This window comes from Protopterus annectens, chromosome 4.part0 (assembly GCF_019279795.1).
Source record: "Protopterus annectens isolate FY-2018-M chromosome 4.part0, PAN1.0, whole genome shotgun sequence".
Taxonomy (NCBI): domain Eukaryota; kingdom Metazoa; phylum Chordata; order Ceratodontiformes; family Protopteridae; genus Protopterus; species Protopterus annectens.
In genome coordinates, this window is record NC_056733.1 from 1,193,317,043 (window position 1) to 1,193,334,234 (window position 17,192).

Sequence of the window (17,192 nt, forward strand, 5' to 3'; positions counted from 1 at the left end):
TAAATCAGTCGCATGCTTGGTGAAATTATATTATATTATCTGTGTGTCACTGAGTGCAGACCCACAATTTTGGTGCCAACTTGGCAGTCTTGTTAACAGCTCCCTGGGGATTTAACAAACTTACAAATCACATTCTGGATATGTATATTGTCTGTCAGTTTTCTAAGGTTATACACAATGACAATAAAGGAAAACTCTACAATAGATGTAGATACATGTTGATTCAGCTTTAAAGAAAGCAAAACTCTCCTTGACAAAACAAAGGAAAGGAATTTAATGCCTGTCAACAAAAGTTATGCATAACAGGCTGAGATGTGTTGGAATTCAATTTGTTCCATGATGCTACTTACTTTATATTTTTCTGAAATGTTGCACAAATCCATAATTTCTCAGAAAAAAATCAAGTTTTGATTCTTTACATAATTTATATTTTAAAATAAATAACCTTTGGGGTGACAGATGTGAATGACAATTGGCTGATTATCTGTGATGATACTATGGTATGCTTATTTTATTTTTCATAACACTTTATGCATCAGTGATTTGTTTTGTAATATTTTGTTTATATTCAATTTATTGTGGTTAATGTTTACTTTCCATGATTATTTTTGTAATGTTATGGTCTACCCTATCCAGGATATTACTGAAAATAAGCTAGGCTATCTTATGTTTGACAGAGAGCACTAAATCAAGAACAAATAAGTGACTTAAAATGAGTTAAAATAGAAAATGTCAAATATTTAAACAAAATTTAACAACCACCATGTGATTCATTCTAATAATAATTAAGGCAAACAGCTGCTAAACTAAAAATGGAGTGTAGAGAGACATAAATCAACATTTGAAAAACCAGCATGTATAGTTTCTCTTTAAAAATATCTGTCATGATGTCTAATGCTTGCACCATCCATAATATGCTACTTTCAGACATATAAGTCAACAGTGATATTTTAAGAAAGAGGACATGTTTTTCTTTTTCAGTTTTCTCATTTCAAACCTGTAAAATAGGTTACAAAACTAATTCATATCACTTCCATGGTTGACTAGCTTTTCATGGATTTCTTTTCACTGTCCAGCATCTGCCAGAGAGTAGAAAAAATAATTTAACCCTATTTCGATTTTCTTCAGGCTTGTGTTGGTATTATAGCACAAGGAGAAAACGAAACATTCTGAGGAATTTGCTGGTATGACTAATAACTGATTCTCTCACACTTTCCAAACAGCCAGTTTTAATCAATAAGTCACACGCCTGATGCAGCTATTGGTTATACAGTCTGTTGTACATTTTTTGTCAAATTTGTCAAGGTAATGTCAAGCATACTGACTTACATTACAGGAAAGGGTAGCAGGTATGCATTAATGAAAAATAAAAAAAACTGTTTTCTTTTCTTTAGCTTGTATTACCAAGCAGTTATTTTTATTTGTATTGACTGCACCAATTAATATGATGTGTGTTGCGGAATATCCATAAATCTGAAATTAGTTTCAATGGACTGGATGATTTTCACACACCAGTCTACAGACATTTGCATCAGATAAATGTTGCTTTTACTCAGCAGTGCAATACTGTCACAATCTGTTTTATTTGAACACTTCAAATAATATTATTTAAATTGAAATATCACTAAGAGGGACCATACTGTCTGCTCATCTAAACTTACTAAATCAACAGCCCATTAATCAGAACCTTGTGTGAATGATAAGGCATCAATAGGTGGGCTTAAATAATATTTCAGAGCTGTTTAGAATGATTCCTGTGATTAAATTGATGACGCAGCAGTGCAGCATTGGCATGAGCGTGTACCATTCCTGAGTGTTTTGGTTGAAATGTTAAACAAAGGCCCCATCCATCTGGGAAATCCCAGCAATTATAATATTCACTTGGATCAGTAAATCAGTGTATAATAAATGAGATTTAAAATTTGTGTGGGATCTTCAAAAGGGAAAGCTACTCCTATTAATCTTTTAATACTTACATACTGCCCTTCCAACCTTGAACGCATTGCGCTATAATTCATTTTACCAGTGATCTATTATTTTTGTGTCCCCTTATCACTTGCTTGTTGCTAATATTTTCTTCCATGCCTAGACACAAAGGACTTCTTACTTTCAAGATAGTTCTTAACCATTCCTATGAATGGTTATTTAACCTATGAACTTACTGAAAATATTGTGCAATTTCAATTTCATCATGGGAAAGCAACCTTATTAAATTGTCTTTAGGTCTCCATAATGCAATTTAGTAGGCATGGATACACCAGATAATGCATCTGTTCATGTGCACATGCACAAGTATATTTTCATAAAGATCGTTTAATCATTATTACGCATTGCTATTCTTCTCCATTTTTTTTAAATCTCTTCTATCTTCCTTCTTCCATATGAATTTAAGTATTCCAATACATAATTCTGTACACATAAAACCTTAATTTATCCATCCATTCAAAATCTTTAAAAAATATTTTTTGCCAATCCCTTAAATTTTTAGACATTTCATACCCTAGTCCATCTAGCCCTGCAGCAGAAACTGTATGTACTTGTCCTAATACTGTATCTAGCTCATTTAAAGAAATTCCCTTTTCCAATTCACTTTTTTCTGTTAACTTTTTTATTTTCCACATTTTTTTTCACTACCTTCTTTTTTCATCAAACATTTCTTGTTCATATTGTATTACATTATTCATAATCTTTTCCTGTTTTTTTTTTCTGTTTATCCTTTTACATTTTTATTTCTCTCATTACACTACCATCTTCCTTTACTAATCTGTTTATGTAACTTGATACGTCTTCCCCAGGATTCAATAAACTCCACTGAGGCTTCGCACAGGGCCTACACAGCACCTGCTACCATGACAGTGCTCAACTCGCAGCATTGCACATCGCATATTAATGAGGTGCGGTGCATCTAAGGAAGGTTTCGAGGCTCGGGGCAGTGTTGCTGGCTGCAAAACCTTGTAAGCAAATGTGGATAGCAATTCCGTGTAAGTAAATCAAAGCACCAACAGTATGCAGATTTACTCAAAATCCCACAATGACCACCAGGACTACATAGATAGCACTGATTTTACACATTTCTCCACAAAGGCCAACATAATGCAAGGATATGTAAATAGAATAGGGACATAAAATGTTTCATAGACATGTGTTACAATGAAACAGAAACATACCTGTCATCCCCTTTGAGCAAGACCAAAGTCATACATAACGGGGGGACAACAGCTCAAAAAATATGTACAGATAAGTAATATTGCACTTGCACACCTAGAGAGTTGATAGAATAAATAGGTTGTACATTAGCAAGAATTACCTGAATAGCATATACATACACCTGGACTTGAATCCAGTACAATCTGGCCTCAGAAAGGAATGGATCAAAGCATTAATAGGTGGTGCCACAGAGTCAGTTAAGTAGCACCTGTATTTTATACAATCAATAGTAACTGTCACACTTTAGCAAAGATTTCACTTTGTACTCCTCAGTGCTTGTTGCCCATATCACCACTGTCCTATTTTCCGCATTTCCTTTTATAAAACATGATTGTGCAATGGTGCATATTGCGCACCATCGCTAAGCAATCATGAATGACACCTATCTATAAATGTATGTCAATGTATCATAGACACCTGTAAAAGTACTACTTACACCTGTATTAGAACCCAGTACCATTTAACTCAAACAACAAGGATATATCAATGCATCAACACATGCTGCCACAGAGTCAGTTTTGCAGTACATGTATTTCATACAATCAATCCTAACCGTCACAGTTTAGCAGGGGATTCCTTTTGTTCTTCGTCCTGCTTGCTTCCCATATCACCTCTGTTCTTTGTTCCCAATTTATATCATTTAAAGCATTATTGTGTGATGGAGCACATTGCTCACCAGCCCACAGCAACACTGATACAAAGCAGTTAAATGTATTATATACAACTGTATTCAGACCCAATGCCATCTGGCACCAAAAAGGAATGTATCGCTGCATTAAGTGTATTAATACCTATTGCCACAGAGTCAGTTAAGTACCAGGTGTCTGAAACAGCAGTTAAGTCTGCCATCTGCTAAAATATACCTGCTACTCAACTGAGTCTGTGGCACAACCTATTGATGCATTGATTCATTCCATTTTGGGGCCAGATGGTAATGGGTTCCAATAGAGGTATATGTAACACTTTCAAATACTTTTACTGTTGCTCCACTTAACATCGCACAAACGTGGTGCTTGGAGGTGTGCAATGCTGAGCACCATGTCTGCATGATGGTAAGCATCACACGACACTTTCAGTGTGTGCATTCCAGTAGTGATGGCTACAATTGGTAGGAAAACAGCATTCTACATTGGTCTTAATCCATGTAAGGCATGGCAGGTATGTGTGATGAGGGACTGAGATTCTGTGCTAAATGATGGGGCATCCAGGAGTCCAAAGTGTTTGTTGGACTTCTAGTGAAGGAACATGGGCCCAAGAAGCTATTGCAGAGGGACTATTCCAGCTTAGAGTACAAGTCAGAAGCATGGGCTATTTTTGCTTGGCTGTGACCAGTGCTACAGGTATCCCAGCACTGGTGAGCAATGTAGACCCCACTACAATGAACTCCACAGGAGAAAGAGGGATACTCTCGAACATTGAATTAAGGAATATAGAACTGTGGGACCCCACAGATGTGTAAGTATCAGTTACAGAGACTACTTGTAAGAGTTAAAAGATGAATATAATCAGGACTGGTAATCATGATTGTATTCTGTTCTGTTATGTTTTTTCCACAGCTGCTACAGAGAGAGAACTGAATGTGTGAACCCAGGGGGCTAGATTGGTCCAGAAGAAAGAAGCATGTGGTATGTATCCATGAGAACAGTACTGTTACTGTAGCATTAAATGTTAAAGACAGCTTTTTTTTTGGTATTTTATACAATTGTATCAAACTGAACATGCATATCTCAACTGTAAAAGCAAGTATGCATGCATTAGTCTGTAGCACAAAGCAACAGTTCCATATTCTAAAATAAAAGTGAACATGCATCTTGCAACTGTAAAAGGAAACTATGCATGCATTAGTCTGTAGGACAAAACAGCAAGACAGTATTAGAGAGTAGTCAGAGGCTGTGGGTTCAAAAACCACACGTCCCAACTATACATAATGTTAAGTTTTCATCAATATTGCAATGCAAATTCAGAACTCTATGCCAATAGCACAAATGGTCTGTTGCAAACTGTAATCAGTATAACTGGAAAACACATATGTGCAATATATCCACACATAAAAGGATTACTTGCTGCAATCTGTAGTATAGTGTGCATCTGTTATGAGGTGGTAGTCTTAAAAGTAAAAATGTTATTTGTTAAAAGTTAGCAGTCTTACAAGTAAAGGTTACAGAATAGAGTCAAATAATTGTATCAATGCATTATACGTCACATATGAAGTTACTAATGTTATACCTTTTTTCTCTCACTCCAACCCTTATCTTCCCTCTTTTTTTTTTCCATAGTACAGTGGGGTAGGAATGCTCCAGAGTATCCTCATGCACCCACTCCACCAGCTCCGGTATTGAGGCTCAGCACATTTGGGATGCAACCTGGCAGCACCCCCTCTCCTGCCCCTGCATTACCTGACCTCTCAGGTAGCTCTGCCCTGCTGGATAGGCCACTGGGTCCCTCTGCTAGCAGTCGTGAAGGTGGTGATTTTACCACCTGTGATAAACTGCCAGGATTTCTGTGGAGTATTCTGTGAGCACTGTTGGTGCATTCCTATGCTGGATAGAGTGCCTGCTCTCCATCATTGTACAGAACACTAGGAGGAGATGTAGACATCAGGCACTGCAGCCATCAGTGCAGTGAGGTGACAGTGATGACAGTCCAGTGGGTGAGGACTTGATTCTCACTGTCTCCCAGCTTGACAACCATGGATTCTGGATGTCCCCACCCTCACCCCAACCATGGTGCTCACTAATCTCATGTCACATCTCTCTCTGGAGGTAACAGTGTACATTCAGCTAATATTCTGCACATATGATCATTTTTTTACTCTTGAACAAATGGATAGCTATGGTTCTTTCCTACCTCCCTACTACACATTCCTGCCCTGCTTTCACTTTGTTTTTCCCTCTTCATGCACCCCATTTTACCACTTTCCTATCTTCCCCATTTCTTTTCTTTAAAGGCTTATTGCATGATGGTGCACATCACACACCTATGCAAAGCAATGGTGAATGGCAGCAATATATGTGCATTATTTAAAAGTATCATAGACACTTGTAAAAGTACAACCTACACCTGTATTCAAACTCAGTAACATTTGCCTCCAACAAAAATACATGAACATCTGCTGCCACAGAATCATTTAATTAGCAGATATATTTTAGAGACTCAATACAATCTGTTAGACTTAAGCAATGTGGCTCGAGTTTGTGCACTCTTTACTTATGCACAATCCCCCTTAGTTGCTGCACTATATATCTCTGGTGTATTATAAATAGAGCTTTATCTAATACTTTTAACTGCTTTTTGCATAACCGTTGCAAATGTAGAATGATGATCCAATCACAGTTATCGGGCTTACTGCAAGTGCGTACACTGTTGGAAATTGTTGTGAGTACCTACCATCTCACAAACACAGTGCTCAGCAGTGTGTAATGGTAAGCAGAATACAGCATTAATAAGCAATGCAATTTCAGGGTTATTGGCTGTACAGGCCAACACATGGATATATTGTAAATATATGACATATACTTAGATCGGGCCCTTAGTTTGCAAAGTTTCCACATGTAGTTGTATGTCATACAAAGGAAATGGACAAGAAGCATCTATAATAAAGCATCATATATACAGCTCCATAGCTCAGCTTGCAGCAGGTTTATGCGATGGTTAAGAAAGTGTAGATGCATGCAAGATATACCTGTTTGTGCATAGATAAACAGTGCGCAAATGTGAGCCACACTGCTAATGTCTGACAGTTACTACTGAGTATCTAACATATACATGTTGGTTATCAGCACTGCATTTGCAGAATGGTAAGCAGAGTGCAACAGTGGCAAGCAATTCAATATCAGGGTTAAAGCATGTACAGGCAGGTATGTATGTGTTGTTGGGAAAAGTGAAGGCCATGCTGGTCCAGATAGTAAGAATACATTTAGAGGATTATAGCACACAGTATACACGCAGACATACATTTGATCATAAATGTGATAATACATGGATTACTAAATCAATAAAAGTAATAGTGTATGGAATATGCTGTATTCAACCCAGAATCATGTGCATGGCAGTCCTACACTTACACCTGTTGCCACAAGAAGGTTGGGGAAACAGTTGTCTATGCTGCACTTCACTGCTGTAAACTGCAATGTCACAGCAGTAAAACAAGGGTTGCACACTCTGTACTAGAATTCAGAACATCTGTACTGCAGGCCAGGTTTTTTTGATGGTCAAGAGCATTATTTGAATGTATATGGTTTCTATTTTTGGCTGTCTGCTTCCTAGGTGGTTCATTTTTTCCTGTTTCTGCAATGCTGTGCTTCGAGCAAACCAGATAAGCACAACCAAACCTGAAATGTATTTGTTCTCCATTTCCTCTGTTTGCACTTTGTGGCACATCACACAAAAAGTGGAATTAAAAACAAGAAAAAAGAGGGAGACGTGAAATGAGGAAAAGCAATGCATGGCATACACAGTAGAAATTTATAGTACACATGAGATATTTCTACATAGTTTGGTATTTGAACTCTCACACCAATTCAGCCTCAGAAAAGAGGATGGATGCCTTATTCCTCTTTGCTAAACAAAAAGCTTTGCAGCAAAGAATTGAAGTCATTCTTCGCACAACCAACTGCAACTGATTGTACACTGGTATCAAGCCATCAGCTTGTTATTTGTACATTTAATTATCTTTATTATATTTGAATGTAGTGCACTTAGTGATCATACAACCTGTTCTGATTATGCATGCAAATATGCACCTGTGTCTTACATTTCTGTGTTTCTTGGTAATTCATCACTTATCTGACCAGTAGTGTGAGACATGCGGTGTGTAAGCCATTCTATATCACTGGCCTTAAAATGTGTGAGGAGATTAATTGGGAGTAATATGATATGCAGTTGCCAGCAACTGAAGACCAGGTTGGATGGCACATACAAGAATATACTGTTCTTTTGAGGAAGCATAGGTGAGTTACTATTATGGCAGAAGCAAGGGTAAACTGCTCTTTTGGGGGAGGGACAAAGCTCAGTCACTGTTATGGCACAAACAATGATATGATGCTCTTGTTACTCTACTTTTTCTGCATCCTACCTGTTTTATCCTTGGAGGGCTGTGAAGTCATAAACTGCAATGTGTATCATTACTTTGTAACTTCTCTCTTTAAAAAAATACCAGTACAAAGGATGGTGCTAAACTGAGGGCATGCACTGATCATAAGCACTTTTGAGAGATATGACTATGTGAATCTTTGATGCCTGAGGCTTATGACTTACTAATGGATACATATAAATAAAATAAGTCTCTGCTGTCAAATGTAAAGTTACTTTCTGTACAAATCCACCACTATTTACCTGATTACTGTACCAAGTTAAGAAATACAAGAATATGCCATAATATTATTAAATCATACACTCCAGGTTCAGGACTTATCTTGGAAATGCAGCAGTTGACACAGTTTTAGTTCAGAGCTGACTCTGTCACACTGCAAGCAATACATAGCTAATACCTGGGGAGGTAAAAATTGCGTGCATTGCCTGGCATCAATTTTACTACATGTACAAGAGAAGGAGAGAGGTATTAGGCACCTAGTTGGTCAGTGAATGTGCTATGCATTGTCCCTTAGCTAAAGCAAGTGCATACTGAATGTGCATATGTCTGCCTCCAGCCACAGCATCTGGTGGTTCACCCTCTGAGTCCTCCTCTGACTGTGGTTGTGGTGACCTAGGCATTGCTGGGGGGATGTGAGTCAGTTTTCTTTCCTGATCCTATTGCAGCTGTTCCACAGGTTCAGACGGTGCACCATAGCACATACTGTGAAGATTTGTGCACATGTGCATGGATTATACCACCAGATGTATCTAGGCACTGGAACCATGACTTCAGCAGCCCAAACACATACCCTTTAATATTTCTGGCTTGAGTGTGTGCCTCATTATGGCATTCCTCCATGGCTGTGTGTGTACTTCTGATGAGTGCCATCAGCCATGGTTCCAGTGCATAGTTAGTATCCCCCAGTAAATGGCCCTGTGGAGTGTCCTCCCTAGCAAACATCTGGTACAGCTGTGATGTGTGCCAGATGTGGGAATCATGATAACTGCCAGGGTTGTTAGCACACACATTCAAGATAATTCCATGGGCATTATACACAAATTGGCACTTGATGGAGTGGTACCCCATGTGGTTAATGTAGATTCTTCCTTGCTCACCAGGTGGTGCCTTCTTATATACATAAGTGTACTGTATGGACCCAATACTTCAGGGTAGTGCACTAATGGTAGAACTGTTGCATATTGCTGCCCTCTCCTCAGAACTAGGGAGAAAACATATGTGCTCACTGGCTTGTATAAGCATAGTATCCAGAAACTGGTGGAGAATCCTGGATGCTGATACCTGTGACACACCCACAATGTCCCCAGCTGGTTTTTGAACTGTACCTGTAGCTAAGATTCTAAGAGCTACATATACCTTAGTTTCCACTGGTATGGGTTCCCCTCAGTTGGCTCTGGCTCTGAGTTGAGGTCGACAGAGATTACAGAGTCCTTGTAGTGTATCCCTGTCCACCCTGTGGTGCTCTACAATTTCCATGTCATGTAGCATCTGAAAAGTTACCCAGGGCCTGAAAACCCTTCTCCTTCTCAGCCTAGGCCTACTGGCACCAGCAGCAGCACCATTTGCTTTAGCCTGTAGCATATACAGATAGATCAAAGCAGCAGCAGCCCCTAGGATTGTGTCCCTGTTGATTTTCCATGTCTTTACTCCAATAGTATTGAAGTATGCAGGAAAAAAACAGTATGGAGTCCACGTGGAAGCTTTATAGCTTGTTGAATAGCTCTGCTATGTTGGATTGGTTCATTAACATGCAATTCACCCTTTTATGCTGTAATTAGCATCTATTAAACACACCTGTTGCTTGCTCATTAGTGTGCTATGCACACCTCCATGCACCTTTGTGCACTTCCAAGTAAATAAGGTAAGCACAGGTAAAACTGGTATTATGTACCTCTGTTCCTGTGATATTGGGTAAAAGTGGAGCACAAAAAGGGAAGGAAAGGTTGCACACCCTGTACTAGAACCCAGGACCATCTATAATCCAGCCCTAACATACACATGCTGCCACAGGAATAGTTACATGACAAGCATAGGGAAACCTACCATTCATTCCCCTGTTTGTCATGATTGCACTAAGCCCAGTATTACACAATGACAAAAATAATAAAAAAGTACTTAAAACGGACAGAGACAACACATTTTGCCAACAAATGAAGAGGAGGTTGCATCTTAATGAAACAGAATGTGTGAATCGTGCACTGCTTACATGCATTTTCATCCTTCACAGACATACATGTACACATCTGTAAGTCTAACATGGCACACCCCCCTTATGCCATCATTCACTGTTGCCATCCATTGAATAAAAACACTGAGGCATTACCTACATGACGTGAGCATCCCTACATGGCTCCAATGTATTGGGATACAGCAATTCTAATGAGGTCAGACCTCATTTTCATTTTCTTCATGCTGACAGCCCTGAATCTATATGGTTGTCAACTGTGTAGCCAGGGAAACTGAAGGGGAGATTAATGTTGAGCACACAAGGGAGGGTATTACTTTGCCATATAACTGCACTGAGGACTACTTTTTTTGAGAAAATATGCTTGCATTTCATCAGCTACATACTGCTATGCTTACATGCCACTATGAATAGTCTGTTTCATGGGGTTTACACTTGTAGCTGTCTTCATTAGTTACAAGTGTATTCTTCATTCTGGGGTGGGGAGTGAATCTGCATTTATGTCATGGCACTTAAAAAGGATGTATTGCTGTTGTTCTCCTTTTGTTGCATTCACCCGGTATAGAACTGGAATTATGTACCTGCTGTCACATGTTAAGGTCAGTTCTGTACAACTTTAACAACTTTTACTTGCTGTTCTGTCTTTGTAGACTCCTTTTCATGGCTGTATTCAAAAAGTTTTCAAATACATGGGAAACCCCAGCACAGATTCTATATGGTAGTTTTAGAGCTTGATTCTATATGATAATTTGAGCTTGTTGAATCACTCCACCATGTTAGTTTGCTTGATCAGCATACAGTTCAGCTACTTATGCTGTAATTAGCATGCCACTGTATTTACCTTCTTTATATGTGAGTATGCACCACTACACGGAGTATACTGAATCAATATATGCACGGCCATGTTCACATCATGCCGCAATGCACACATGGTGAAAAATGACTGTGCTGGCTTTCTTGAATCCTTCCTTCTCTACTTCCTTTTAAAATATCTTTGCTTATATAACAATATTTGCATTTGTTCTTGATTTCTTTCATATTAATTCTTTCTTTGTGAAAGTACTTTTAATCATTATTTTATATTTTTCTTTCTCTACTTTTCTTATATCATATTGCTATTGTAAAAAAATATATTGTTATTTTTTCCTTAAATATCACCCATCATCATTCTGACAATTTTTTTTATAATGTTCTCATAGTAATATGATCTTTCCATAACTGTATTACTACCTCTGTCCTCCTTAATTCCATGCTTTTTCATTTATCTTTTTTATTCATTTGCCTATGTTTATATATTCCTTGTTTTCTTTTATTTCTAGCCAGATTACAAGATGATCAGAAATACCATTTTTAACTACCTCCCTTTTTCCTATAACTAAACCATCTGATACTATGAAATAATCTATTGCAGTTCCATACATACCATTTTTGTAAGTCCATAAATTTTTGTCCCAAAGTTTTATCACCACATCTTATAACTTCAAACATTTTGTTTATATAATTTTATTTCTTTTTATACTTGCCTGTTAAATCACAGTTAAAGTCTCCTGTTATTATAATATTCATATTTATCACTACATAGTCTAAAACCTGATGACATAAGCTTTCCCTTTCTTTACAGTTAGTATAAGCATACAATGTTATAATTCTATAGACTTGTTATTTCCATTTTAAATCTACAACGGTTAATCTTTCCATTTTTGCTAAAGTTACATTTAATATCTTTACTGCATTTCTACAGAATGCAGAACATCTCTAATTTCCCAAATTCAAGATTATCTGTCCTCCCCATAGTTTTTCATTTAGTTTTATTTATTTATTTTACATTTGTTGACCAGGATAGTCTGATTGGATGCATGTTCATTTTCATCGGAGGCCTGGGTAGAAAAGCTCCAAGGTAAACAGAAACATTAAAAACATGTTACAATTATAATTTTGACAAAGAGTACATAAGCAAATAATAATAAACATGTTCCACAGGTTAGAGTTAAACCCTGGTGAAAGCCAGGGGTAAATTAAACAGTAGCTGATTAATAGATTTCTCTAGAAGAGAGTTAGCCAGGCTTGATACAATGACATAGCCAGTTTAGTGCCAGATGTTTTTTGAGTCTAGTTTTAAATTGACCTAGGGAGGAGAGTAAAGTAATGTCAGCTGGAAGTGAGTTCCAGGATCTGCCTACAGAGTTTGCAAAGAGAGTCACTAGCTACATTGTTAATTTTGCTTGTCTGAATTAGTAGTCTGTTAGAGGATCTAAGCAGTCATGGATTGTGATAGGGGGTGATAAGATTTTTAAGTGCAGGAGTATTATCCAGATTATAAAGGATTTTATAAGTCATGATCAGTTGGTTATACTGAATTAGACTGGGTAGTTCAAGCTAACCAAGCTGGTTAAGGTTGATGCAATGATGTGTTCTAAAAGGCAGCCCAGTGGCAAACTTGGCAATTTGGTTATAGCAGGGTGAGAGTTTAAGTACAGTCTTGTTTATATTAGAGAGTATAGGGGATGCATACAGAAGTGTTGAGAGAAGGTGAAAGCGAGCTATGGCAATTTTAGCTGGAGGGGTTAGGAAAGTTTTTATTCTGTAAAGTGACCCTAGTTTTTTATTGATGGTTTTGATCAATTGGTTTACATGTGGGTCAAATTTTAGATTGCTATCTATAATTACACCTAGTAGTTTTTAGAGGGGTCAGGGGAGATTAATGTGCCATCATTTGCATTTATGGCAAAGGTAAAAGCAGGAGACCTTTGTGTTGGTGAGAATAACAGCATTTTAGTTTTTTGAGGATTTAGTATCAAACGACGTTCAGAAAGCCAGTTTTCTATAGTGTTAAAGATGGACTGGGCAGCAGACTTTAAGTCTGTTGGAGATGTGGTGGAGCAGATCAGGTGGAGTCATCAGCGTAATAGGATACAGCTGACTTTTGGGATGACATTTTACAGGTCGTTAATGAAGATGGAAAACAGCAGGGGCCCTAGTATAGAGCCTTGTGGTACTCCAAGGGTGTTGGATAGTAGGTTAGAAAGTTTGTTCTGCCAAAAAACAGCCTGCTGTCTCCCATTCAGGTAAGATGTAAACCACTGAAGGGCCTTAATATCTAGACAGACTGTTTGCAGGGTGTGCATTAGAAGTTGGTGGTCAACCATGTCGAATGCCTTGGAAAGATCCAAGAAGAGGGCAAAGGATACGTGATTGTTGTTGCGATTATGGTTTACGGTGTTGGTGAAAGCTAGTAGGGCTGAAGTAGTGCTGTGGTGCGGATGTAAGCCATGTTGGATATCTGCCATGAGGTGATTCTGGATTAGGTGGTGCATGAGTTGTCTGTGAATACATTTTTCCATAATTTTTGCAAGTGGAGAGAGTATGGCTATTGGTCTATAATTGGAGAATTCAGTAGAGCTGCCTCCTTTATGAAGTGGGATTACATAGGATATTTTCCAGATGGTGGGAATTCTAGCTTCTGTTATGGTTCGATGAATTAGTATTGATATTGGGTAGGCAATAGCATCAGCTGATTTTTGAAAGTACTCTGCAGGGAGTGGATCAGCAGAGAGTGTGGTGGGTTTTAATTTTTTGATCAAGGTACAGATAAGTGACGTGGTCACTGGTTGAAAGCTGAATGAGAGTAGGTTTCTAGGGTGGTGCTTTCAGGACCAGGGGAGTGAGGAGGTAGTTGGCTTGCTAGGGCTTGAATTGGCTCAGTAAAGAATCGGTTAAAACTATCTGAAAACATCCTCGGGGGGTTTATCAATAGTAGCAGCTGGGATGGTGGTAGAAGTTTGTCCAGGATGAAGAAGATTATTCAAACCTGCCCAAAACTTCTAAGGGTTGTTTTGATTTACTGTCTGTAAGTTGCAGTAGTATTGTTTTTGTCTTGTAAATTTTTTTTTGGTTTTGTTCTTAGATTGCCTATATTTAATTTGATATTAGGGGGTCCTTAGTAGAATGCCATAAAGCCCATAATTGCAATTAACAAGGTTTCCTAGGTTTCTTAGGGCTTCCTAGAGCTGTAAGGTAAGTATTTTAGTTCTTAAATTACACCAGTTTTAGCACTTAATTTTGTTAGCTATAGATTTGCTATTTTTAAATACAATTTTTTAGTAAGAGTCCTATAGTTAATGTATTTTGAGGGAAATTTTAAGGTTAGGAATACAATAGCTGGAGGGGGCAGGGGTAAACTACACTTTAGCTAGTGTTGTGAGTTAGCCAGTTTGTAATGAGGACAAACCGGGGATACTGCTCAACTTTCTTGCTGTGCAGGCACAACGAACAGAGGGGTAGGGAAGGTACAACAGCTAGAGGATGAAATGAATGTGAGTTAGGTAGTAGAGAGTTTGATTAAAGATGGCACCCTAGGAGGGGGCTGACTGAAGATAATCAAGGTGTGGGGGTGGGAGTAGCAGATAGGTAGAATGGAGTAGAGAGCAGCCAGGACAGGATTAACCAGGAACTTATGGACCCCCCCCCCCCCAGGGAAAAGGGCTGAAAAACTGTCAGTGTAAGGTTAGGAATAACCTTAAAAATGTCAGTATCTAACAAAAGACTGATCTGAGTAGCTGTGGAATACTTGAAATAATTATCACTGCAAGCACACAAACAGGGTTGTTTGGCAGTTATGGAGATAGTTGTGATTAGTATAGAAACTATAATGAAAGTAGAAGCTTGGGACTGGAACACTGTGTGATTGTAAGACCGATTCAAGGTAGTATAGCCCAGTCTATTGGCAATTGGCTGTATCCCTTCACTGTTGTTGTGCATACACCTTTAAGCCTCAACAGTGTATGAAAACTAAATTGTAATTCACCTATTACAGTCGAAAAGCTGGAGGTAGTCAGATTCTTGCTTCCCAGAGGTTTTACTTAGTTAAGATAGCCAGGTCCAGTGGAGAAGGTAGAAATTGATTTATGCAGTTAATCCCATGTGGGGGTCAGGGCCACGCAGGAAAGAAACCCGTGCAAACTGAAAAATAAAGGTAAATAAGGCAGAATTAGTGCAAAAGTTACAAGAATGTGAAGTGGAGAGCATGCAAGGAATAGAGATGGAGAGTAAAATTAATTATATTGCATACATTATAATTAAAATTGATTATAGTGCATACAGTACCAGCTCTGTAAAACCACAGACTAACAGCAGTATCTGTGATCTTTCTTTTGTTAAAAACCTTGTGCCTTCCAATATAATTACATCTCATCACATGTATTACACCACTCCAAAATTCCTATTCTTCTTACTATAATCTTAATACTATTCCCATTTACAGAAACCACTCTAAAATTTTCATTTTCCCTTTTCCGTAGATTCATGGTTTCATAACTAATTACTGAGATACCTTTCTTAATGGACCATTGTAAGCCTAACCAAGTAAGCCTAACCAAGTCAAATACCTTAACCATTATACTAAGCCCCAATGTTTAGCTGCATGTATTCTTTTTCATCCATTTCCTTTCTTTTTTATTTTGTTCTTATTCCTTTAAATTTTCTTTTTCTGTCTTTTAGCAATAGAAGTTTTCCACTTTTACTACCTCCCAGTCTATGTCTTCTTCATCAATTATTTCAGAACCTACTTCCATGTCCACTTTATTATTTTTTTTTCTTATCCAATTTTTCTTCTATTTCTACTATGTCTAAATGTTTTCTCTTTGTTCATTTTCTTCTCTTTCTTTTTCTTTTTCCTGTTATTTCAGTTTTTCAATCCAGTGATGTCCCCACAAATTATCACATTAATAACAACGTCTTAAGCACACAGTCAGTTGTGAGGGATTTGGGCACCCAGATTGACAGCAACCTAACTTTTGACCACCATGTTGCTTCCATTGTACAGAAACCTTTCTACATTGGCCACCTCATAAGTAAGGATAGCTCATCCAGGAACAAGGAGGTCATAACATCCTTGTATTCTTCCCTTATAAGGCCCGTTACTGAGTACAGTGCCCCATTTGGCATGTACCTCGCAAAGAACATGCAGCAGCTGGAGAGACCACAGAGGTTCCTCACCAGGAGAATCCAGGGCCTCAAAAATCTACCATTACAGATAGGTTGAAAGCCCTATCCCTGTGTTCTGTTTTATACAGACTCCTCAGAAGTGACCTCTGTCTGACATATAAGGCGATTTCGGACTCCACCTTGATGGGACTGCTGCATATCTGCAAGTGAAGCTCCACTTGAGTAACCCACACATGCGGCCTCAACCTGGTCTGTGACATCACTAGGACTTGTTGGCAGGACAGATTTGTGCCCCAGAGACTCCCCCATCTGTAGAATAGACTCCCTCTCTATGTCAAACAGAGTATCTCTTTACCCCTTTTTAAGTGTAACCTGGATAACCAGATGGGAACTAGAAAATGGATCCTTGGGATTCCACCCATGTCCCTGCTGAACAGGGGCATCGGGTACTGATTTGTCTATACATGGGCTAAACTCTTGGCTAGCTTCTAAGGGCCTCAGGGCCAATATCCCAGTAAAGTCCTATGATACTATGATCCATAAATAACCACTTTTGTTACATTTATAATATTTCAATTCACATTTTCTTGCATCATGTCCCATTTACCCACAAATATAGCATTTTCTTTTGTCATAGTTACTTATCTAATGCCCCCTGTATTTTACAACACCCCTATTCCCCTCCACATTAATCATGCTTGGTATATGTATATATTTTTTTCTTTTTTCTTTTAACACAATATTACTATCCTAGCCACAAGTCCA